Raw genomic sequence first — 24,371 nt, forward strand, 5'->3', positions numbered from 1 at the left:
CGACGACCGCTCACCGTTTCGCATATGCAAATATTCAATGTTACGCAACAAAGCCGCCCAGGCCTCTTCCTATGGACGGACACACTGTATTCTATTCTAGCAATACCACATGTGCGATACTGGCATATGATTTTCCTGTATTCATATCTCAATATTAGAAATATTTTCATAATTTTGGCTGATATTTTTTCCTAAAGGTTGGCTCACTCATCCGCCCGCCCACTGTTTATGTTTTTACTTTGATTTTGTCTTGTTTCACTTTGATATTTTTAGAGAATCTCTTGTTTTATGTTTTTTCAAAGACTTTGTGTTGTTTTTTGTCATTGAGATTTCTTTTTTCATCTTTCTTCGTTGCCTTCTGCGATGCTGGTTAGTTTTCATCCCAAAGATTTATTGTCATCTTTTATGAATTATTGACTGTGTCTTGTAAATAAATCATCCAAAAGTTGAATGGGCGAGAGAAAGAGAGAGAAAATCAAATCTATATGATACACAAACAAAAAAACAATATTGTAACAAAAAATTTTTTCATATTATCCAAATATAAAAATTTCGGATATTTTAGGCTTCGATATGCACTCAAAAAAAAGTTAATTGAATCCCCCTAAGACTATTCGTATTGATTCCAAGCCAAAGATACACTGAAAAAAGAGCATGTTCGGTTACAAAGATTTTGTCTTTACTTTAAAAATTTTGGTATTGATTCCGAGCCAAAGAAGCGGAGAATACAAGTAAGGATACGAGGGCGGTTCGGAAACTTCTTAGCCTATCAATGAAAGAGAATATTTAGTTTGTCAAAAAATATTTTTATTTTTCAATATAATCTCCTGAAACTTCAATACACTTAGTCCAACGCTTTTCTAGCAATTCTATCCCTTGATTAAAATAGTTTTCCTCAAGGTCTTCAAAATAGTGGTTTACAACTGTAATTGCATCTTCATTTGAGGTAAAACGCTTGTCAGCAAGGCATTTTTTTAGATTTGGGAACAAGTAAAAGTCACTGGGAGCTAAATCAGGAGAATAAGGTTGGTGGTCAAGCAACTCGTACTTTAATTCGTTGATTTTAGCCATTGTTAAAACACTCTTGTGGGCTGGTGCGTTGTCTTGATGAAAAATTATTTTTTTGTGTTGTAAGCCAGGACGATTTTCTCGAATTTGTACATTTAATTGATCCAAAAGGTTGCAATAGTACTCTGAACTTATTGTTTTACCCTTTTGCAGATAGTCAATCAATAAAATACCTTTGAAGTCCCAAAAAACCGTTGCCATAACCTTACCAGCCGATTGAATTGTTTTTGCCTTCTTTGGGCACTTCCTCCAGCTTCAGTCCATTGTTTGGATTGTTCTTTTGTCTCGGGAGTATAGTGTTGGATCCATGTCTCATCAACAGTTATGAAACGACGCTTAAAATCCATTTACTTAAAGACATACGACATAAACGACGAGGCAAATTTCAAAAGCTCGTGTCTCAAATATAATTGAAATTTTTTAAAGGTCACGAACTTTCCGTTAATTAATTATTTTTTATTTTAAGGAACTTTGTTCTTAAAATTGTTCAATTGTGCGTTCAAAGATTTAAGTTGCGCAATATTTTATATTAGGTCAATAATTTTTTTTTTTCAGTATGGGGAATTCAACTAATCATCAATTACGAATAATTTACGAAGAACAATCTTTTATCAATATTTTATTACATTGAAAAAAGTGAACCCATTGAACATTATTTAATAATTTAAAATTTTCCCAATATGAGAAAAATATAAAAAGGGAGAAAACACTTACAAAAAAATTAATCAAAAATATTTACTAAATTCGTATTTCCCACATAATAGTTCAGAATTTTCTAAAATTTGAAAATGTTATCAAAAATGTGTCCTCCATGACCTTCGTATGACGCTAAAGATGTTTGTGGAATATGTTATATTTTTTATTATTATACGAAATTAAACTAAAATGAAATCAATTCAAAATAAATTTTTCAGAAAAACCTCCTGTAGTTTTTTTTTAATAGTTGAGGTAGGTCTTTTTTTCTGTGTGCGCGAGGTTTAATTAGGTAGTACAAGAGTTAAATGTCTACAGTATTGTCTATACGTGTCTACAGTATTGTCAGTATTTTTCTGACTCATCCCAATATAAATTAAAATTCCTCAAAAAAATCCCTAATAAATTTTTTCCAGCTTTTATGACAAAATGAAGTAATAGGCTCTTCTGTAAAAAATCTGTAATAATCTAAAAAATTGAAAAGAATATACAAATTTTGTCATACTATCTTGGGAGCTGCAATAAGATCAAGATTTCGGAACTCAACACTAGAATAAGAAGAGTTCGATAACGATTATGGCCAACACTTGGGATTTATATAGAACAGTTGCATAGCGACCTTAATGGGCGAATTAAAGTATAATGCGGACGCAAATTAACCGGATATTGGGTGCCGTAAATTACAATGTATTTTACGATACCTCAAAAATATCGTATATATAACCAACAGACGTAGTTACATTTTTTAACAGAGATTTTAGTTAGATTCTATTTCTATTTAATATTTTTGTTTTTATTTATTTTTTTTTCAATACAAAAACTAAATTTCGAGTCATGATGATTTGTGAGATACAGCATTTCTCAGATATCAAATCTTATGTTTAACAAAGTTTCATCAACATAATTTGAAAACGAGTTGAATTCAAGCGTATATATACTGTGACAAACGTATTTATACTTTTTTTTAATTTCCACGCCTAGGAAAACCTATTCTTAGTCCTAAATTAAATTGTTTCTTTTTTCTTTATTACTTCTTTGGCCATGTTGGGGGTTTTGAGCTCGATGTCAAGAAATGAAAATTGAAACGTACCTTCTGTCTCCATTTTATGTTCATGTAAAATTTAACACAATATTCTAAGTGTAATGTCGAACTAGAAACATATATTGTATTTTCTATTTCAAATATTTTTTGTTCATTTGTATCTGTCTTTTTTTTTTCATATTGTGGTTTGTTTTAGTTGCATCCATTGTGATTTGATGTTTGTATAAAACAATTAGAAATGTTGATAATGATTTATGGTTTAAATGTACATTAGATCTGGTGTATTTGCCGTTTATGAATGAAATGGTAGAGTAAAAAAACAAAAACGATTGGAAGCAAAAATACTTTAGCAAATGCGAGGCATTTTTTCGTGGTATTATATTGAGCTGATGTATTAAAAATCGATAAGCTATTGAAGCTAGGGTATTATATTTGTAATGTTTGATAATTCATACAATAGATAATTGATATAAAACAATCTAAAAAAAAAAAACACAAAAAGTAATACACCGTGAAATAATTCCGCGTTTTGTATGAATCGTAAAATCGTTAAAAATATTTCTCTTTGAATTTAAATTACATTCAAATTCTTAATTTGGTGACATGGCCTAACTGCAGAACTATGACTGCCGCCTATATCTGAAGACATGACAATGAATTTCTTGGTCTTATTTACCTTAAATAACTTAATTTATAATTATCATCTTTATCTTTACAATTTTTTTAAATATTTTAATGGAAAAACTAAAAATTTTAGAGCATTATTTATGGACTTTTTTTGTTTTTATGTAGAAAATTTAAATCATCCATAAATGTCCTAATACCCCACCATCTCAATATCAACGATACGATGATGCATTGATATAAATAAAATGTAAAAAAAAAATTCTGGAAAGCCATGTTGTATTATTAAATAAGATGAACTGCCTTCCCTTTGTTACCCTCAACAATCCGTAGAACAAATGTATATGGCAAAAAAGATCTATACCTTCCTCACTCCACCAGCGCCATGAGCACCACCACCACCACCACCATCTCCACCCTTGGCCCATCCTCTACCAAGCAGACAAGCGAAACCAAAAACAAAAATTAAAGACATTAATCATTTTGACTTATTTCTTTTTTCCCTTTGTGCTCTTGTTATTGCTGTTGTTGTTGTTGTATATATTTGTGTGAATTTTGTTGTTGTTGTTGTTGATTTTTTCGGAGGTTTTCATCTTTCGTTTTGGACTAAAATTAATCTCGAAGCAAAGCGTATCATAGCGACGGCAAATGAATATGGCAGCCAAGAGAGGAGATCGACCTAATGCATAAGCGAGCATAGACCCGTGAAGATTATAAGGGCAGTTTGGTGGGTAAGCATGGACGAATATTAGGCAATCATCAAATCTTATAATGCGTGAATATGTATGTATGTATGGGTTTTGTATATATGTGGTAAGGTCTAGTGAGATATAATGACATTAGTGGAAGTATGAACTTTATTGGATACACTGAAGAAAATACATACCTATTTTCAAATAATGAACATAGAATTAAACCTTAAATGAATTCGAACGAAATATCTATAAATCAAAGAAAATTTATTTAGTTATATATATATATAAATTATACATTTATAGAAATGTGGAATAATTAAATTAAATTAAATTTAACCACACTAAAAAATTTAATTTAATCAAATATATTAATTTTACTTTATTTTTTTAGTTTTATTTTTTTAATTTATATTTATTAAATTTTAATTAGTTTCAATTATTCTAAATAAATTATGCTAATATTTGTTATATATTCTACTTAACTAAATCTTATAGTGGTAAACTATATGAAAAGTATAAAAAAGTTATGTTAAAATATATTTATTTCGATTTAATTTTTACCAATCTATTTTTATTAAATTTAAATTGGTTTCATTTTTTTTTTTTAAATAAATGATGTTAAAATTAATTAAATTTAAAATTACGTTAGAAATGTTAAGATTGCCTACAATGTTACAAATTATTTAATTAGATACTATTAAATAACTCAATGTTACAAAACTAATAGGAAAATAATTTTGAATTGATTAAAAAAAAAAAATATGTTACATAACATTAATATAATTCAATTTGTTTAGATTAAATTTATTATTCAAATACATAAAATTTATTTGTCTTTTGGTTTCGAATTTTGATGTTCGGCCGAAAATGTATTGAAGGCGGTTATGCAAGCCATATGATTTTTACCACTTTAATTTAATTTATTTTTCATATTTTAATTAATTTTAGTAAATAAAATATTTCTGCTTTCATTTTGATATAATTAAAATATTTGAATCAGTATATATATATATATATATATATATATATATATATATATATATATATATATATATATATATATATATATATATATATATATATATATATATATATATATATATATATATATATATATATATATATATATATATATATATATATATATATATATATATATATATATATATATATATATATATATATATATATATATATATATATATATATATATATATATATATATGGTTAGGTTAGGTTATGTGGCAGCCCGATGTATCAGGCTCACTTAGACTATTCAGTCCATTGTGATACCACAGTGGTGAACTTCTCTCTTATCACTGAGTGCTGCCCGATTCCATGTTAAGCTCAATGACAAGGGACCTCCTTTTTATAGCCGAGTCCGAACGGCGTTCCACATTCCAGTGAAACCACTTAGAGAAGCTTTGAAATCCTCAGAAATGTCACCAGCATTACTGAGGTGGGATAATCCACCGCTGAAAAACTTTTTGGTGTTCGGTCGTAGCAGGAATCGAACCCACGACCTTGTGTATGCAAGGCGGGCATGCTAACCATTGCACCACGGTGGCTCCCATATATATATATATATATATATATATATATATATATATATATATATATATATATATATATATATATATATATATATATATATATATATATATATATATATATATATATATATATATATATATATATATATATATATATATAAAGGGTGATTTGTTAAGAGCTTGATAACTTTTAAAAAAAAAAAAACGCATAAAATTTGCAAAATCTCATCGGTTCTTTATTTGAAACGTTAGATTGGTCCATGACATTTACTTTTTGAAGATAATTTCATTTAAATGTTGACCGCGGCTGCGTCTTAAGTGGTCCATTCGGAAAGTCCAATTTTGGGCAACTTTTTCGAGCATTTCGGCCGGAATAACCCGAATTTCTTCGGAAATGTTGTCTTCCAAAGCTGGAATAGTTGCTGGCTTATTTCTGTAGACTTTAGACTTGACGTAGCCCCACAAAAATAGTCTAAAGGCGTCAAATCGCATGATCTTGGTGGCCAACTTACCGGTCATTTCTTGAGATGAATTGTTCTCCGAAGTTTTCCCTCAAAATGGCCATAGAATCGCGAGCTGTGTGGCATGTAGCGCCATCTTGTTGAAACCACATGTCAACCAAGTTCAGTTCTTCCATTTTTGGCAACAAAAAGTTTGTTAGCATCGAACGATAGCGATCGCCATTCACCGTAACGTTGCGTCCAACAGCATCTTTGAAAAATACGGTCCAATGATTCCACCAGCGTACAAACCACACCAAACAGTGCATTTTACGGGATGCATGGGCAGTTCTTGAACGGCTTCTGGTTGCTCTTCACTCCAAATGCGGCAATTTTGTTTATTTACGTAGCCATTCAACCAGAAATGAGCCTCATCGCTGAACAAAATTTGTCGATAAACACATTTCGAACCGAACACTGATTTTGGTAATAAAATTCAATGATTTGCAAGCGTTGCTCGTTAGTAAGTCTATTCATGATGAAATGTCAAAGCATACTGAGCATCTTTCTCTTTGACACCATGTCTGAAATCCACGTGATCTGTCAAATACTAATGCATGAAAATCCTAACCTCAAAAGAATCACCCTTTATATATATATATATATATATATATATATATATATATATATATATATATATATTTATATATATATATATATATATATATATAGATATATATTATATATATATATATATATATATATATATATATATATATATATATATATATATATATATATATATATATATATATATATATATATATATATATATATATATATATATATATATATATATATATATATATATATATATATATATATATATATATATATATATATATATATATATATATATGTATATATATATATGTGTTTTTTTTTTCAAGTAATTTAGTCTCTTGTTCAATCCGATTTTTGTACTAAATTGAATTTGATTTAATTTTTTAATTTAGTTTTTAACTTAGCAATTTATTAATTAATTCAGTTAAAGGAGTGATTGATTGATTTATAAAAAAAAAACATTTTAATACAAAATAAAATATTTCATATTAAAATATAATTGAAAATTTTGGTCAGAAAAAAACTTTTATGCAGACATGTTACAATTGGTTTATTTTTACTGAATCGCAAAGAATAATCCAACTGTAATTATGATCGGAAAATACATAAGAAAGAGGAAAATCATATGAACTCGTACTAAAATACGAGATAGTTATCTCGTAAATATAATATGAAATTATTATAATTTGAAAAATAAAATAAATAATTGAATGCCAGAGTTAAAATATGAATATATTATTTATGAAAAATAATATAAATAATTGAACGCCAGAGTTAAAACATGAATTTAGTTTTGCGATCAAAGTCAATAAAATATTTTATGAGTCTAATTAAAAAAAAATAAGCGCATTTCCCGAGGAAATCAATTTTTTTTTTGAAGCATGATCAATTTATACTAAAAAACTTATTTTAGTAATTAATTTCGTGATTGACTAAGAAAAAATAGTTTTGTTTTTGTTTCTGAGAGAATTTTGTATAACAAAAGTAAGTAAATGTTTTAGTAAGGCAAAGTTAAAATAATTGTTTGTAATTTAATTTAATAAATTTATACCATAAAATTTAATCCGTTTTATTTTCATTTTATAAAAATAATCTATTTTAATTTCAGTAAATATTTTCGTTTTAATATAACTTGTATTATGTCAAATGGGGTTTTTGTGTATATATTTCGTAGAATTATAAAAGATTTAACTTTAAGATTAACAAACTAAATTTAATTTAGTTGAATTTCAGTTAGTTTCCTTCAATTTTATAAATAGGTATTCATATGATAAGTTAAACTAAATCATCTGTTTAGGTAACTGTCTTGATTTTTTTTTTTATAATGTATGACACTAAGTCAATATAGGGCTTTATTTTTCTCAGTGTTTATCTGTGAACTTATGGGCTTAGGGAAGTCGGACAAAGGCAAATTGTTTTCGGTTGCAATCTTCATCGCTCTATAGAGGCATCGAATATTTTTGGGTTGTATCAGTTTACACAATAAGCTCAGAACCGTGTCAGAAATGCTATCAAAATTCTATACAAAAACATAAATAGATCATTAGAACCACCACCATTAATAACAGCCCCCTGCCCAGCTGTCAAAAAGAGAGGATTCGATTAAATAATGCCATTACTAATAAGTCGGCCATTGTTGTTTTAATGTCACCACAAACCATCGTTAATCTTTTTATGTTCTTTGTTTGTTTGTGCAGAAGAAGAAGAAGAAGAAGAAGTCTACACCAGCTCTAACGGATGGGAAAATCTAAATACGAGAATTCAAAATACTTTTCACTTTCATTTTACTCTACCGCTATTGGAGAGTTATTCAATAATTTAAATATAAATTAAAATTTTGCTATTTCTTTGAATGTGGCTCAGTGGTCATATGACTCCCACGTTACTATTCTCCCTAAATCCCAAATAGGCAAACTACCACCTTCTCCATGACCTCTTGCAAATGAAGTTCATCTGCGTAATCCCCCTCTTTTATATATCCCATAAACTTCCCAATATAAAAGGCTAACTTGGCGGCGGTTAGCATGAAGTCCTTTTGGGATATGTTCCAAACATATTTATTTATAGCGAATTTTATTTACTTGGAATGGATGAGAATGGTTGTGTGTGTGTTTCTATTCTCTCTTGTTGTTTTTTTGTCTTCCTCAAATGGCCATAAAAGTAATCTCTGGCATAATGAAACGTTTAAGTTAATCGGCGTAACAAATGGCCTGGCAAGACGCTTTTAACAGACCTTATATTAGGTGAAAACAAGGGAATTGAGCAATTTAGATGGTTATTATTATTATTTTCTCTTCTTTGTTTTGTTTTTTTTTTTTTTTTTTTTGTGAGGGGAGATCCTTTTGTTTTTGTTCAATGGTGATTGAATAAATTTTTTTTGAAGGAAATAAAAGTTGCATTAACAATTTATAATTGAATATGATTTTGAAAATTGAGAATTGAAAGAATATTTTGAATAGTGGTCTCTGATGATATTTAAGCCATATGGTCATAAACAACAGGATGATTGCCAATCGTATGTATGGATTAGCGAGATTGAGAAATAACCGCCAATATGAAATTTGTTCGCAGGCAATTTTGTGGTTCTGTGTAAGAATAATATACGAATCCTACATGGATATAAGTACTCGTAATGGTACGGTTTATTTGTTACTCTCCAAAAGATGGTGTTTTTTGTCGTGCAATTTTATAAAAGTAGTCCATAGAGTTTAGAAGACTACAAATTCAACCAATTGGTTTTATATTTTTTAGAAAATCGAATCAAATGGCTTTTGGTGGTGACTAAAATCGGCATTTCAGAAAAAATCAAATATAACGAATTTGAATTGAATATGGAATGCGATGCAACGAAAAAATCGATATCGACTATGAATTGAACATGGATTAGGATGTAGAAGATGTTTTTTATTTCTACCAACCAACTTTTCTCCAAACCAATGATTTTAATGACACTAGACTTATTTGTATTGAAGTGTCTATATTCATTCGCTAGAGCTGTTTTTTCTTTATAAAGCTGTCTGATTTCGTTTTTACGCGGGCAAAAAAAATTACCCTTTCCGACAACTGCTTTTCATCGCGATCAAACAGCAGCCCTTTCGTTCTCGGGACATATGTACACTGAAAAAACAGTGAACCCACCAGGAAGAAAACTTTCGGTTAATTTTAGAAAATTTTGAATATTTGTAGAAAATTTTAACTAACAGTATTACAAATGTTGGCATCACGCCGATGTCATAAAAATAAGTAAATATTTTTCGACAAATACAAGAAAATTTATTAGACATAACAAAGTTTTTTCACTTGTTAAAGAAAATTTTGTAGTTTGAAGAAAAAACTTTGAGTTCAAAATTGCAAGAATGTCTTTAGTGACATACGAAGTTCACGATGGACGCATTTTTGGTAAAATTTACAAATTTAAAGAAATTCTGAACAATTTTGTGGAAGACACGAATTTAGTTAAACTTTATGCTTCATTTGAGTATATTTTTTTCCTCGGGTTTAGTTAATTCAACTAACGTACACAAAAAAGTATTAGAGTAAAGAAAACTTTCTCCAAACATAATATTTCTATGAACTAAAATAAAGTTAAATAAAATAAAGTTAAATAAAGCTTTAGTGAAATAGAGAGTTCACTTTTTTTTTGATTGTATGTACTATGTACGGAAGTTATGTAACAAAATATATATTTTTCTACTTTGTTTGCGTATTTTTATTTCATTTTAATTTTATTATTTATTTATTTTTACAAAAAATAAAATGTGCTCCATCATCGCCTTGTACTACTATAGCAAAAGGAATTTAATAAATTAAAATTAACTCAATGACCACACTCCGTAAAATTGTTGTTAACATTGTTGCAAATATGGCAAATATTTTCTAAAGATCTTAAATTAAGCAGCCCTAGATTAATGTATATCAAAACAAAACTAGATATGAAACTTCCTTTAATGAACGATGTTTCTCCCTGAAAATCTAATTCCATTGCATGCAGATGTTATGCATCCCTGAAAACATCACATGGACAGACACACACACACACAGTTCCATATAGATAGTATAGGCATTAGAACTCGCTCATACAATCAAACATAGACAGCCATCAAATGTGGCAATTTTACATAAATGATGGTGGAATGCCATCGCATGCACATACACACTTTTACACACTTACACAAAAACACAAGCAACCATATTTCTTTTAGGATCATCAGCCATAGATGAGAATCGTTCACCCACCCCGTCATGGCGTTTGTCATATGGTCTCTTAATCATAACAAAATTCTAATTACATTTGATGAAGATGATATTTTTTTATTTATTTCTTTCATTTCCCTTTTAGTGGAACTATTCAATTAAGAAGACTAAATGATATGAATGATATGGAAATACCCCGATAAGGTATTAAATTTATAATTGAGTAACCCATATGCTTGTGGACAAAGAATTTTAGTTTTTAATTTAAAATTTATTTTAAGAAAAGCTGTGGAGTTAGGTAGTCCATCCCATTTTAGGTTTTCTAATTAATGTTGGCAAACGTTGTTGAACACTCAGAAAAAAAAACAATAATTCATATTTGGTTCGAAATCAATATTAAAAGCATTAATGAAAGGTCAAAATCTTTGGATCAATTAAAAAAAAATGTATTTAAGCTTTATTAAAATATTCTTTACTTACTATGATGATCCTGCAAAAAATAAAAGGCATTCTTAGCCAGCACCATTAGTTCACTTACCCTGAAATAAAGAAAAAAATATTTTATTTAGTTTGTATTGGTTTAATTATTTAAAATCGAAACTAATTTCAATCTACAGTGGAATATTGGAAATAAAATAATAGGGAAATAAACTTTAAGGACAAATTACTTTAACATATAAAAGTTCATAATATCTATTTTAATTTTTACGTCGAATCTTGTATCTTATTGTTGAATTTTGCTTAGAGTCCAAAGCCTTTGAAGAATTAATGTGAAGCAAAAATATTTTAGATTTACAGAAATAAGATTTATATTACCTGAGGTATTTAATATTTGGATTTAACATAAAAAAGCTTTGAATTTTACACTACGATTTATTTTGAAATATTGCATCTCCACGGAAAGTTTTTAAATATAAATTTAGAAGAGATTTTTTTTGTGAATAGTTAAAAAAACTATTCAAAAAATCGAAAATTCGGTAAATGAGGTGTGTATCCCGATTTTTATATTATAGATAATATAAAGCTTGGTTGCCATATAAATATCTCTTTATTTTAAAGAATCCGTGTTTCAGAATCTATAATGGATTGGAATGTTTTTCCTGAGTGTATTGATTAGAAATAGTAAAACGAAGAATGATTATCTAATGCTGACCTACCTTTTCCTAAGTATAGGTATAGAAAGATCTTCCAACGTCCTTACTCTTAATGCATATCTAATAATGCTCTTCTAGAGATGAATTTAATATTCACTTTTTGTTTGAGACAATATATAAAAATTATTTACGCAATTTCGCCATAAATTCAAATTATTTGAATTTTACTGTGTATAAAACACAAAGAGGATAAAAAAACTAATGGAAATTCCGAAAAAAATACTTGAATCATCATTTCTCCTTATGTAAAAATAAAAGTCGAAAAAGTTAAGAACAAAAATTGTTGTTTTTTTTTAATAAAATCGGAATTAGAGAAGAAGCATCATATATTGAAAATTAATGCTAAATCGATGAAAAGGTTTCTTCTGCTCTATGATTAGGGGATTTTTCCCGGACTTTTTCCATTTTCGGGAAAACGGGAATTTTTTCGAATTTCCCGGGATCCCGGTCAAAGGCAAACATTTGAATAAATTAAAAATCGCCTAAAGCTACGCTTATAAGGCGCTGTTTGGACAACTAACAGTGTTATTCTCTTATATTAGCCATAAATCATACTAAAATAAGAAATATTTTGTAATAGCAAAATACAAAAAGCTTTTACAATGGTCACAGCGGACAGTCTCTTCCGATATAGTGGGATTTTTTTTAACATTAAAAATTGTATGGAAATGAAATAAAAGTTGCCATTTTCATATTTCACATTTTTGCAATAATTATGAAAAAAATTGAAATTATGCAATAGCAAAAGTGGTTATATAATGTAAAATGACCCATTGTTTATAAAGGTTTACTTAGTCTACCAGACTATTGGAATGCTTTTCTGGCTAATTGAATTTTCCCTCACATCTTTCCCACTTCCACGAGGTTTTTTAGTTCTTAACACCTTTTTCTGTAATACAAACCATGTAGAAGAAATTATTCGATTTTATAAATTTTATAAAATTTTACCTTTCGCCTGGACAAAGAATCGAACCGCGGACCATGCAATTTGTAAGCCAATCCACTGGACTACGTAGCTGTTATTGCCATCAATAGACAATTATCGTTATAAGTTATGTTTATATAGCATAGTTTGCGGCAACCACTAGCCGATTAAACAAATTGTATTTAACAGAAAAATACATTTAGTTGGGCACCGTGGTGCAGTTGTTGGTACGTCCGCCTTGCGTACCAAGGGTCCTGGGTTGATCCCTGCTTCGACCGAACACCAAAAATTTTTTTTCTACCATATATTCCAGAAATGTTCGGAAGATTCCGAAAAGGTGTTCAACATTACATACTACTATATTAAATTTTTACTATGAAACTGTAAAATGTGTCTTATTAAAGGCTTAAAGTCAGAAAAGAACAGTATTTGATATAAACGAAATGGACGGTGTTGTTAGTTCAAAAATATTTTTTTTTTATTGAAAAAATAAAAATTTTGTAACAAACTATTTTTTTGGTGATAAAAATTTAAAATTTTCGAAGAAATTCAAAAAACTCTAACAAAAGAAAAACGTTTTCAGAACACGTTTTCCATCCCCATCCCTCCATTTTGTATAAAATACTACAAAGAAAACTTCACGGGAATTCCCGCACTTAATTCCGGGAAAACGAGAACGAAAAAATAGCGAATTCCCGGAAGCGGGATGCCTACCTATGATAAGTCCGTATAAAATTCATTGCTTCTGAGCCAATTTCGCACCATTTCCGAATCGAAAAAGAGCATTTTCATTTGTGACACAACGAATTTCTCCGACCTATATGATCTTAAAGAAATTTCATTAAGGACAATAATTCCATTTAACGATAGACAAAATGTGCAAGAATTACCCATTTCCTTTGTTTTGCGTATTTTTTATGAAAATTTTTTGACCAATTTTACGCAAATCATGCGAGAGAAAAGTGGGGTATTTTATCTCACTTTATTCTTCCCTAAGGGGAGCCGTCTTCGACCCAATTCGTCTTGTTACAAGCATGCACTCAAAAAAAAGTGAACTCTCTATTTCACTAAAGCCAATATAACTTTATTTTAGTTCATGGAATTATTATATTTGGAGAAAGTTTCCTTTACTCTTGTGCACGTTAGTTAAATTAACTAAACCCGAGGAAAAAAATATACTCAAATGTAGCATAAAGATTAACTAAATTCGTGTCGTCCACAAAATAGTTCAGAATTTCTTTAAATTTGTACATTTTACCAAAAATGCGTCCATCATGAACTTCGTATGTCACTAAAGACATTCTTGCAATTTTGAACTCCAAGTTTTTCCATCAAACTACAAAATTTTCTTTAAGAAGTGAAAAAACTTATAAGACATAAATTTTCTTGAATTTGTCGAAAAATATTTACTTACTTTTATGACATCGGCGTGATGCCAACGTTTGTAATACTGTTTAGTTAAAATTTTCTACAAATATTCAAAATTTTCTAAAATTAACCGGAATTTTTCTTCCTGGTGGGTTCACTGTTTTTTCAGTGTGTATTCCTGTAGATCCTTGACCAAGGCTTAACATTCTTTGTGAAGGGCCAATGAGCTACGATCCGGCCAAATTTTATTTTTTTTTATTTTTATTAAACATTAAACAAAACGAAATCATAAAATTTGTATTCTTCCTTGAGTCTTATATTTTAAAATTATTTTAAACTAAATTTTTGTTAGTTTGATCAATTTTCTTCTCGAGTGTAGTTGAAAGTGTCCAAAAATTAAAAAAAACTCACACCAAATGGATTACATTGGTGGCAAGATTTATGACTATGATCAAGTATTTCCCGTTTCTTAAATTTCCTACGATATTCGTTGCGCGCCATCGTCGTCTACTTTTGTCATACTCATCATCTACTACGAGTACAAAACTTCCCAAACAGGAGTTTTACCATTAAAGAATGTCGCTTGGGCTTTATTTTTGTGTAGCAATTTTCGTTTTTTTTTTTTTATTTTCTTCCATTAAAGTGAAAAAGAAAAATCTAATGCTTAAGAATAAACCGCGGTTTTGTAAAGCTAACGGAGACCATTTTGCAATGTAGAGGATGGTCTCGTTTTGTGCCAAAGATGTTGCAAGTGAGAAAAAGACTAATGTCTTTTGGGTGTATCCATAATATGTCGAAGTCGTAAATATTCCACTTTGCTAGGCGATGCACTCAGTGGCTATGGCGTGGATAGATGAACAGATGAAATGGGGGTTTAACCATGAGAATTCTATTGCATCTGTCTCGAAGAAATTTTGTGTGGTTAGTTGGCGGTATTGCAACCATTTTGATGGATTTACAGATGCTATCTGAAATATGCAAATAAATTAAAGAGCTCAGGGAAACAAGAGCTAATTTTAATACAAAGCAACGCAAAAGTATCAAATTCTAATTTTATCTAATTGGATATGTCTTTGAAATTTGAATAATTTATAGGTTCTTTTTTGTTGTATTTCCTATTTTCTTTTTTGATCTACAAACAAAAAACAAACACCTTTCACTTAAAACCTTAATTTTGGGTGATATGCCGTATACAGAACACTCTGAGATATCAATGCAGTATATGTGCATGTTATGCTATAACAAAGAGCATCTTTTCTCTTAATACACACTCAAACATATACATATTTGTATGTGTGTATAGGTATTTCAAATATGGTTGCTATATCTTCGCCTTTGTGGTTGCAACGCATACTCATTGTTCTATTGCAGTTAATTCCTTGTCCTTAGAAATTTCGATAACAAATCCTTTCTCTTTTTCTCTTCTAATGTCTCTCTCTATCTCTCTCTCTCTTTCCCTTTCTCTTTGCACTCTTGCCTTACAATATCCGTATTGCCCCAATGTTTATAGTTCAGCAACCCCTGTATGCAGTCCTTTTGTTCTTTGTAACAGCCATTTGGTGAGGATAGTGGTGATGGTGGTGGTGTTGTCTGCGTTCGTTCGTGTGTGTGCATTCTGCACTCTTTACCTACTTTAGACTTAACAATAGAATTTAATTTGTTTGCAGCGAAATATGATTTTTCGAATATGTTTAATAATTTATGGCGAATGCTCGATTTAAAGGATTTTACATGATAATAGAAAAATTCAGTGGCATTGAATATTAAAGGTTTGTTGATGGGAAAATGTTGATAATATTGATGGTTTTTGCATTCAACTCTAGAATAGTCCCTCTAAGGAAGTAGGTTATCTAAAGACCTTGAAACCTACAAAGTCGCTGTGCAAACGGCTCTGGAATTTCTAAATTATGGCCACTTTGCCACATATAGTATTGGGTCTTATACCAGAAACGGGCAGATAAAAAAATTACAATTTGGGTTAAGATCCTCAATAATGCTGACTACATTTCTGAGTTTTAATTCTTGGAGGATGACACCTTTTTAAGTGGGAGCTCATTTTGTATCACACGCTTTTTGGACTCGACTTTAAAGCAGATGTCCGTAAACATTGAATAAAAAATAGTATCGGGATATAATCATTGATGTAAGAGAAGTTCATCCTCCTCCCCAACATTCAGGGAGAAGAACATCCATCATCATTGAACTTAAAACAGTATCGGGCAGCATTTATGGATAAAAGAGAAGCTTTTTACTTTAGGTATCAAAGGTCTTGGTGTGTCTTAAATAGCAAACAGGCGCTGTATTTGACGAGATCAGAGGAGGGACTTTATAATTAGGGAAAGTATCAAAATTTACACGCTCGTGATTAGTTTAAAGCAACGGTTTACTATGGAGCACCGTTTAGTGATGAGACCTTGGAAGCATAGCCTTCTAGAAATACAAAGAGATGAGCCGCCTACTGCAACACTATAGGGGCTTAAACGTCCTCTACCGCCAGGAAAATTATATAAGGGGGTCTAGGTCTCCTGGATTCAATGAAATTATTGAGACAGAAGTAGACGAGTCGATCGATCATAGAATAGTGTTGATAGTAAAAAGTCGTAATTTTGTGATTTGTTTTTTACATGTTAGAAACAATTATAAATTTAAACATAAAATTTACATTTAAAATTTGTTTACATTTGGAAAAAGGTATTTTTAGTATGGATACCCTTTCAATAATTTAGCTTTAGGATCAATTACAAAATTTCCATTATTAATAAAAATTGCACGATCAAATAATTTGATTTGTCGAATTAGGTGCTTGTGTTTTTTTTACAAAAAGTTGTGTTTTCGAAAAGTCCAGAGTAAACAAAAATCGAGATACAAAAATCGAAAATCAACTATCTTGTCCAAACAAATTGAGGCTCGGCCAATTGGTATCTTCGAAATTCGAATAATTGAATTTTGATATCTTTGAAAATCGACTAAGCGTCTTTTAAAGAGAAAGTTGAGAAAATGATCGATGAAAAGAGGAATTTAATGCATATATTTCTACTGGAAGTTTGAGAGTATGTGTAGACCAGAATTGTCAAAATTGTTTCACTAAAAACCGTAAGATTTTCCTAAAAGAAGCTACAAACAATCTTTAGAAAATCCAAGTGACAGCGGGAATTATTTTTAATGCTTGGATCGAGCTTTAAAATATTTAGACAATGGTTTTCTGGCAGAAAGGGTATCTAACGGGTATCTAAAAAAACGCAGTGTTGTCCAAAAGAAGCATGTCGCAAAAATCTAAAATCCGCTAAACAAAGCCATTAAAACAAAAAAAAAATCCGCCCTAAAAGACTCTAAAATGCAAGAAAAGACCAAACTGGAAACGCTATTGTAGACACTATCGTTTATTTTTTTATTTACAGACTAAGGTGAATATTAATGTGTTAGGTTATCGTATTTAAACGCAGCTCAAAACAATTAAATTGTCGGAAAATTGATTTTCCAAATCTTTGTATAGACAAACGAACCAACAAATGGACTTTGTCAAATTAAAAAATTCCAATTGTCAAAAAGATTAAAACTCGAAAAGACAACTCTTCCAACGTTTAAAAATGTTTAAAGTCCGAAAAGTAGACTTTTCGATTCTAATTTAAAAATATCGGAAAGTCAATTTGCAAAAAATCATAAACTGAAATATCCACGCTCTAAAAAGGGAGCGCTAATGACAACTGCACTTTATTTTAGTTCATGAAGATTAGTTGATTTTAGTTAAATTTTGCCCCAATGTGAGCAAATGTTCCTTATTCGGATAATTTTTTACTAACTTGACGTGGACTAAATATAAGAAAACAGTTTTATGCAAATATAGTGCACAGTTCATATTTTTCTAAAATGGAAGAAGTTTGCTTAAATTTCATAGTTCATAAGTCTCTCAAATGAGTAAGTTTTACTAAAATTGTACCTGTCTCGAGCTTCGTACAGCGCTAAAGACATTTTAACAATTTTTAAATCGAATTTTTTCGTTCAACATATGAAGCAGAAAAAAATACTATTTTTAGTAAATTTTCTTCAATTTAATGAACCGTATTAACTTATTTGTAACATGTTACAATTAGAAAAATTATTTTAGTTAAAATTTTCTAAAATAAACCTACATTTTGTTTCATGTTTGGTTCATTTTTGTGTGTGAATATTTTCCAACTTTTAAAAGTCGAGAGGCGTAAAACCCGTTTCGTTGATTCTGATTGCCATCGCAGATTGCTAGATCGCAGCGAATAAAAACAAAAAAAAAAAAACAAATATTTTACTTTCAGTTTCTAATCGAATTTTAAATAATTTTAAAAAATCTGATGTTACTTTTAAATAGGCTTGTTTTTAGCCCAGTTATTTCTGCTATAGTATTGTGGTAAAATTAAAAATGTTTTCTTTCTCTTTGACTTTATACAATTTGTGAGATAGATACAAATCTCACAAATTGTAAGTTGATCAAACTATACAGAAAAAAATGTCCGTAGTTAAACTAACGCTAATTTAATTTTTTTATTTTTTGCAAAAAATTATTTGTTTGTATTTAAATTTTATTATTTTTTGCGAAATTTTCCACAGCCCAATGAAAATTTCGTTTTTTAAGTATGTCTTAAACATTTTAAGAACTAAACGTGAATATAAAGTTAAATGACCGTGCACATAAGTTCAATATGAACTAAAGCAAATGAAAATTTTCGTACGATTCCCCAAAAAATAGTAAGAATGAACTGCTGCACGCAAAGAAAAAAAAAACGTTTGGAAAACGTGTACCGAAAACGTTTTTCTTTTGTTAGAGTTTTTTGAATTGCTTCCAAAATTTTAAACTTTTATCACCAAAAAAAAACGTTTGTTACAAAATTTTTATTTTTTTCAATAAAAAAAGTTATATTTGAAACAACAACACAGTCCATTTCGTTTATACCAAACACTGTTCTTTTCTGACTTTAGATCTTTAATGAGGCACATTTTACAGTTCAAAATTTAATATACTACAATTTTTTCGGAATCTTCCAAACATATCTGGAATATATGTAAAAAAAAACAACAAAACTTTGGTCGAAGCAGGGATCGAACCCACGACCCTTGGCATGCAAGTTGGACGTAGCAACCACTGCTCCACGGTGCCAAACAAATGTTTGTTTCTGTTAAATAAACTTTGTGTATTCGGTTCGTGGGCGCCGCAAGCTATGCTGTATAAATATAATTATCTATTGATGACCATAACAGGTACATAGCTCAGTGGTTAGTGTGTTGGCTTACAAAGTGCATGGTCCGCGGTTCGATTCTCCGTCCAGGCGAAAGGTAAAAAAATTTTAAAAATTTATAAAATCGTATAATTTCTTCTACATTGTTGGTATTACAGGAAAAGGTGTTAAGAACTAAAAAACCTCGTGGATGTGAGAAAGATGTGAGGGAAAATGCAATTAACAAGAAAACAATGTTTTTGTTTTTTTTTTTGGAGTTTGTCTTTATGAAATTGTTTTTAGATCCTGGAAAAGAATAAACGTTTATCACAAAAAGTATATACTTTTCTTCCAAATACACTTCCTTACAGCGAAAAGCAAATGAGAAACGAACTTTGTTTGTCTAAAATTTCGTTTGGGAGGAAAGAATTATTTTTTTGCGTGTGTAAATCGTCATGATTTGGCGCCAATGATTTTCTTCTTTAATTTTAGTTAATTTCTTCTTTTATGAGAGGGTGTAATTTCGAGAACTGCAGTTAAAAAGTACAACAGGGCATTAAATTTTCCTGGTTTTAACAACGCTTTGTGGAAATTTAGTTCAATAGTCGTACGAGTTAGTTTATTCTTCCTATAAGACAGTTTACTTTTTTTCGATGTAGCTGTCTTCTTGCCAGTTTGGACTGCATTGTAACGTCGTAAAATCAGCAGTGATAAGTTAATAAGTTACTTATATATTTATTATATTTACAAAAGGCACATATCTCGTATACATTTTCTGCGATACATGGCCTTTGAGGTAACCATAGAAGGATATATGATCTATTTCCAATATTTCCTGTTTTTATAAATTTATTGAAAAATATCAAATATAATTCCTAACTGAGAGAAAACATTTTTTTTGCGACGGACTTTTCAGAAGAACAATGCCAATACTCTTAATAAGTAAGTGTAAATTTTTAAAATTTTTACTGTATGTGTCATTCCCTGCATATATCGAAAACTACCTTCACTAAAATCTTAAATACATTCTTAAAAATCCTAAAAACAAGGTTTAAGATGTTTTGCAAAGCAAATAAATGCTATACAGAGATGCAGATGAAAGAAATCAATAAAATTAAAAGATTAATGTATAACAAATTTACAAGAAAGGTGATAAATCAGGTGACAGTAAAAATTAAATGAGTTATTTCAACAAGATTCAAAGCTGACCAGGACAGGACGACACCTACCGGCAGGCCAAATGTAGAAGAACCAACAAACAGAAAAAGAGGAACAAACTGAAGACAGATGAAAAGACAGACGGTCGGACGGACACAAAGACATAACCAAGGACAGACTAAATTTTCAATTCACTAAGCCATATGGCTCGTGAAGGCATTCCAAGAGACTTACTACAAGCAAAAAAAAGCAAACGCCTTAATAAAATTCCAACAGCAACAACAACATCATCACCACCACCAATACGACTGTAATAATAACCACGAAAAAAATGCTAAAGATGTTGTTAAACCAGAGTAGACAACGAAGTAACACCAACCAACCATTCGAACAAATCTTTGGACATTTGGAACCATATTTCCATAGAGCACAGATGCAGTTTCTCGGCGAGACTAAGTAGAAGTAGAAGAGAAAAAAAAACGCATGCAGATGATGATAATTCCAAATGGTGGCAAGATATTCAGCCAGCGAACAACCCAATATGATTCAATATCACAAAGCACATGGAGTTGAAATTTCCAACTCAAATGGAAATTGAATAACAACTTTATTAGGTTTTTGAGAAATGAAAGGAAAAATAAAAAAAATTAATAAAAAAAAATAAAAAACAACGAACTACAACAACTTTAACACCATGACAGCCATTCTGATACTGATGAAGATGATGATGCTGATCGTTAAGACATGCAGCTCCAGGGAAGTAAACATTTTTGTTTTTATTTTTGGTTCCAATCCACAAGCTTGGATGGGCCACTGATAGCCTTTCTGGCCTGGGGTAGGGCGTAGTGGTTGCTGTCTTTTAAATGATTTTTGGATTAATTTGTATTGTATTGGGAAGTAACATGTGAATGATGCCAACAACAACATCGACAACATGTTCTTTACAATCTTTAGGCTCGTTCAATTTTTTTTTGTTTAGTTTTTGTTGCATCCTTCCCTGTTCCCTGCTAGAGTATAGTCAGACAGTTAAGCTCAACAGAATTGGAACAACACCAGTATTGGGAAAGAATAAATCTAATTGATCGCATCGCAAAACTATATGGAAGATATGACTAAGGCTGAGCTAAATGGAATGTACCCTACTACGTGCCTTTAAATTGTCGGGATTAGACAACCCTAGAGTTGTAGTCTGCCAACTGAGAGTTCTATCGTAAAGCTTGACATTTTTGAAGTTATTCGTACTCTGAACGTTTTGACATACAAACGAGCGTTATTTAAAAAATTCATATAGCCACAAAATGGAATTAAATCGTGAACATTTCATGCGATTATTGTTTACAACCGTTTAACTCAAAAACGGTGCATCGATGAAGTTAATTTAATTTTTGGTCATGAAGCTCCGTCAAAGATCAGTGTTTATCGATAAAAATAAATAGACGAATTTCGTGAAAACTCCAAAAATTGGTTCGCGGTGCTTCGAAAAACATCTATGGCATCGAAACGAAATGTGATGAATGTTTTGTCGGAAAAAGTAGACACGTCGCAATTGTACCATTACTGGTACACCACCATTTGTTTGCCAGTTGTCTCCAAACAAATCAGTAAAACCAATTGCAAAGACGGATAATTTTTGAACATTAAAAACATCGATTTTATGGGTCATCCGACTTGACACCAAAGGACTTCTTTTTATTTCTTTACGTAAAAAATAAGTTGGAGGTCTACGTTTGTCGAATTCTGGAGAAGCGGTCGATGCGTTCAGTATGCATGTTTTGGAGATATCTTAATCAGAGTGCCAAAACTGATTCTACAATTGGTTCAAACACATGCAAATATGTATAGATCTTAATGGGGAATATTTTGAGAGACAATAAAGCTATTTTCGATTATTAAAATTTGTTTTTTTTTTTCTGATCTGATACGTAAAATAAAAGGCAACTCTCATATAGCATATGTTGAAGTGTGATAAAAAATCAAACTAGAATTTGAAATAGTAACAGCTATAGTTTTAGTCTATTCATTATACAGGTAAGCAAGAAAAGCTGGTCTAAGAATTGCGTATTTTTCGCTGATTGTTAAGGGAGTTTATAAAAATTTTAGTGATCTATTTATAGCATAGTTCGATTACAGCCTCCTCTTTAAAATAACAGCGATAAATAAATCAAAACTCAGTAGTGCGTTAAGCGGACCTTAGACGGTCGGATAAACACTACGACAGAGGTTCGCCTATTTGTTGTGTGTTCTTTCAACTTTTCCCTCACACTGCACGAAGAATTATGATAACAACATGAAGAAATAAGAAGAAGCATAAACACAAGCAATGAAGATGGACGAAAAGTTAGGTGTAAAGCCATTTTTTAGTCAAAATGGAAGAAACCATAAAAATTCCAAGCTGATTTAGCGATCCCTCATTAATTTCATTGCAGAAATGCTTGTTCTAATTATGAAAATAAATTTGTTTTTGCTAATGTTCGGCGAACATCCCCTTACACGTGAAGATTTGTGCCTTCCAACCGGAAAAAATCAAAGTTGCTTTGATTTTATGCCAACACGTCCCCGCAACACGCGAACACGACTTTATACTAGCGGATTTGTCGCCGCAACGTGTTGTTTCGCAGGATTTATCCGATCGTATAAGGTGCCCTTTAGAGTTTGAACATCGAACATTGGTAGACAAAGGGTTAAGCTAAAAATACAATCAAACTACTTACATTGATATGTTGTCAGATGGTGTTGCAAATCTTCTGATTAACTTAATAAGCCAGCACAGAAAAAATGCATGGAATTCTTCAAAGCCTATCACATAAAACAGAAAAACACCTTACTCTTCTCCATCGCATACGAGACATGGATCTGCCCCATAAACAGACAGTTGAGATGTCTTTGTATGGCAGATGAGAAATGCTTTTGCTGTTACAGTTCTTGCTGTCTCCCTGTCTCTGGCTGCATGACAATGTGGTTATTGGCCAAAAAAGACAACGATTGAATTGGGCTTGTTTGAATCTCTTCAGACTTTGGCAACATGATGATATATGAAGTATTCCATTGTATGACATTCACAGCTACACACAATCACACGTTCCGAACATGTACCTCAGTTATTTATTGAGTTTTCAGATATTTTGAAAGTATTAACATTGATACAAATTATTATGATTAAAAGATTTATTAGCTGGTATCTGAAAACCCCAAAAAAGCAAACGTGCAACCAAAAAACAAAAAAAAAAACAACCAAAAACATGAAGTCAATATCAATGTGACACACGCTCATTTCATAAAAGCAAAAAATGCAGAATTCTGAGGTATTATTCAGGTAATCCTTATGCATTGCCACAATCATTGATATGATAAAAAAACTGAACAAATCAAAAAAAGAGTTTTTTGAAATGATTTATTAGATTACCAAACAAAAAAGGATGTGCATTTTTCGTCAATGCAAAAAAACATATAAATGAGCGGATGACACATATACCTTTCTTCACGGGAAACGTGTTATTCTCAAGCCATAGGATCTTAAAAATCAAAAATTCTTTTACATGACCTTCTTTAGTGTTCTTCGATCATAAATCATATTTTCTTAACCATTGAGGGAGGTATAGACAAAAAAGAGGAACTAAATTTCTCTACGAATAGATTTCATACCTGTT

This window comes from Haematobia irritans, chromosome 1 (assembly GCF_050003625.1).
Source record: "Haematobia irritans isolate KBUSLIRL chromosome 1, ASM5000362v1, whole genome shotgun sequence".
NCBI classification, from domain to species: domain Eukaryota; kingdom Metazoa; phylum Arthropoda; class Insecta; order Diptera; family Muscidae; genus Haematobia; species Haematobia irritans.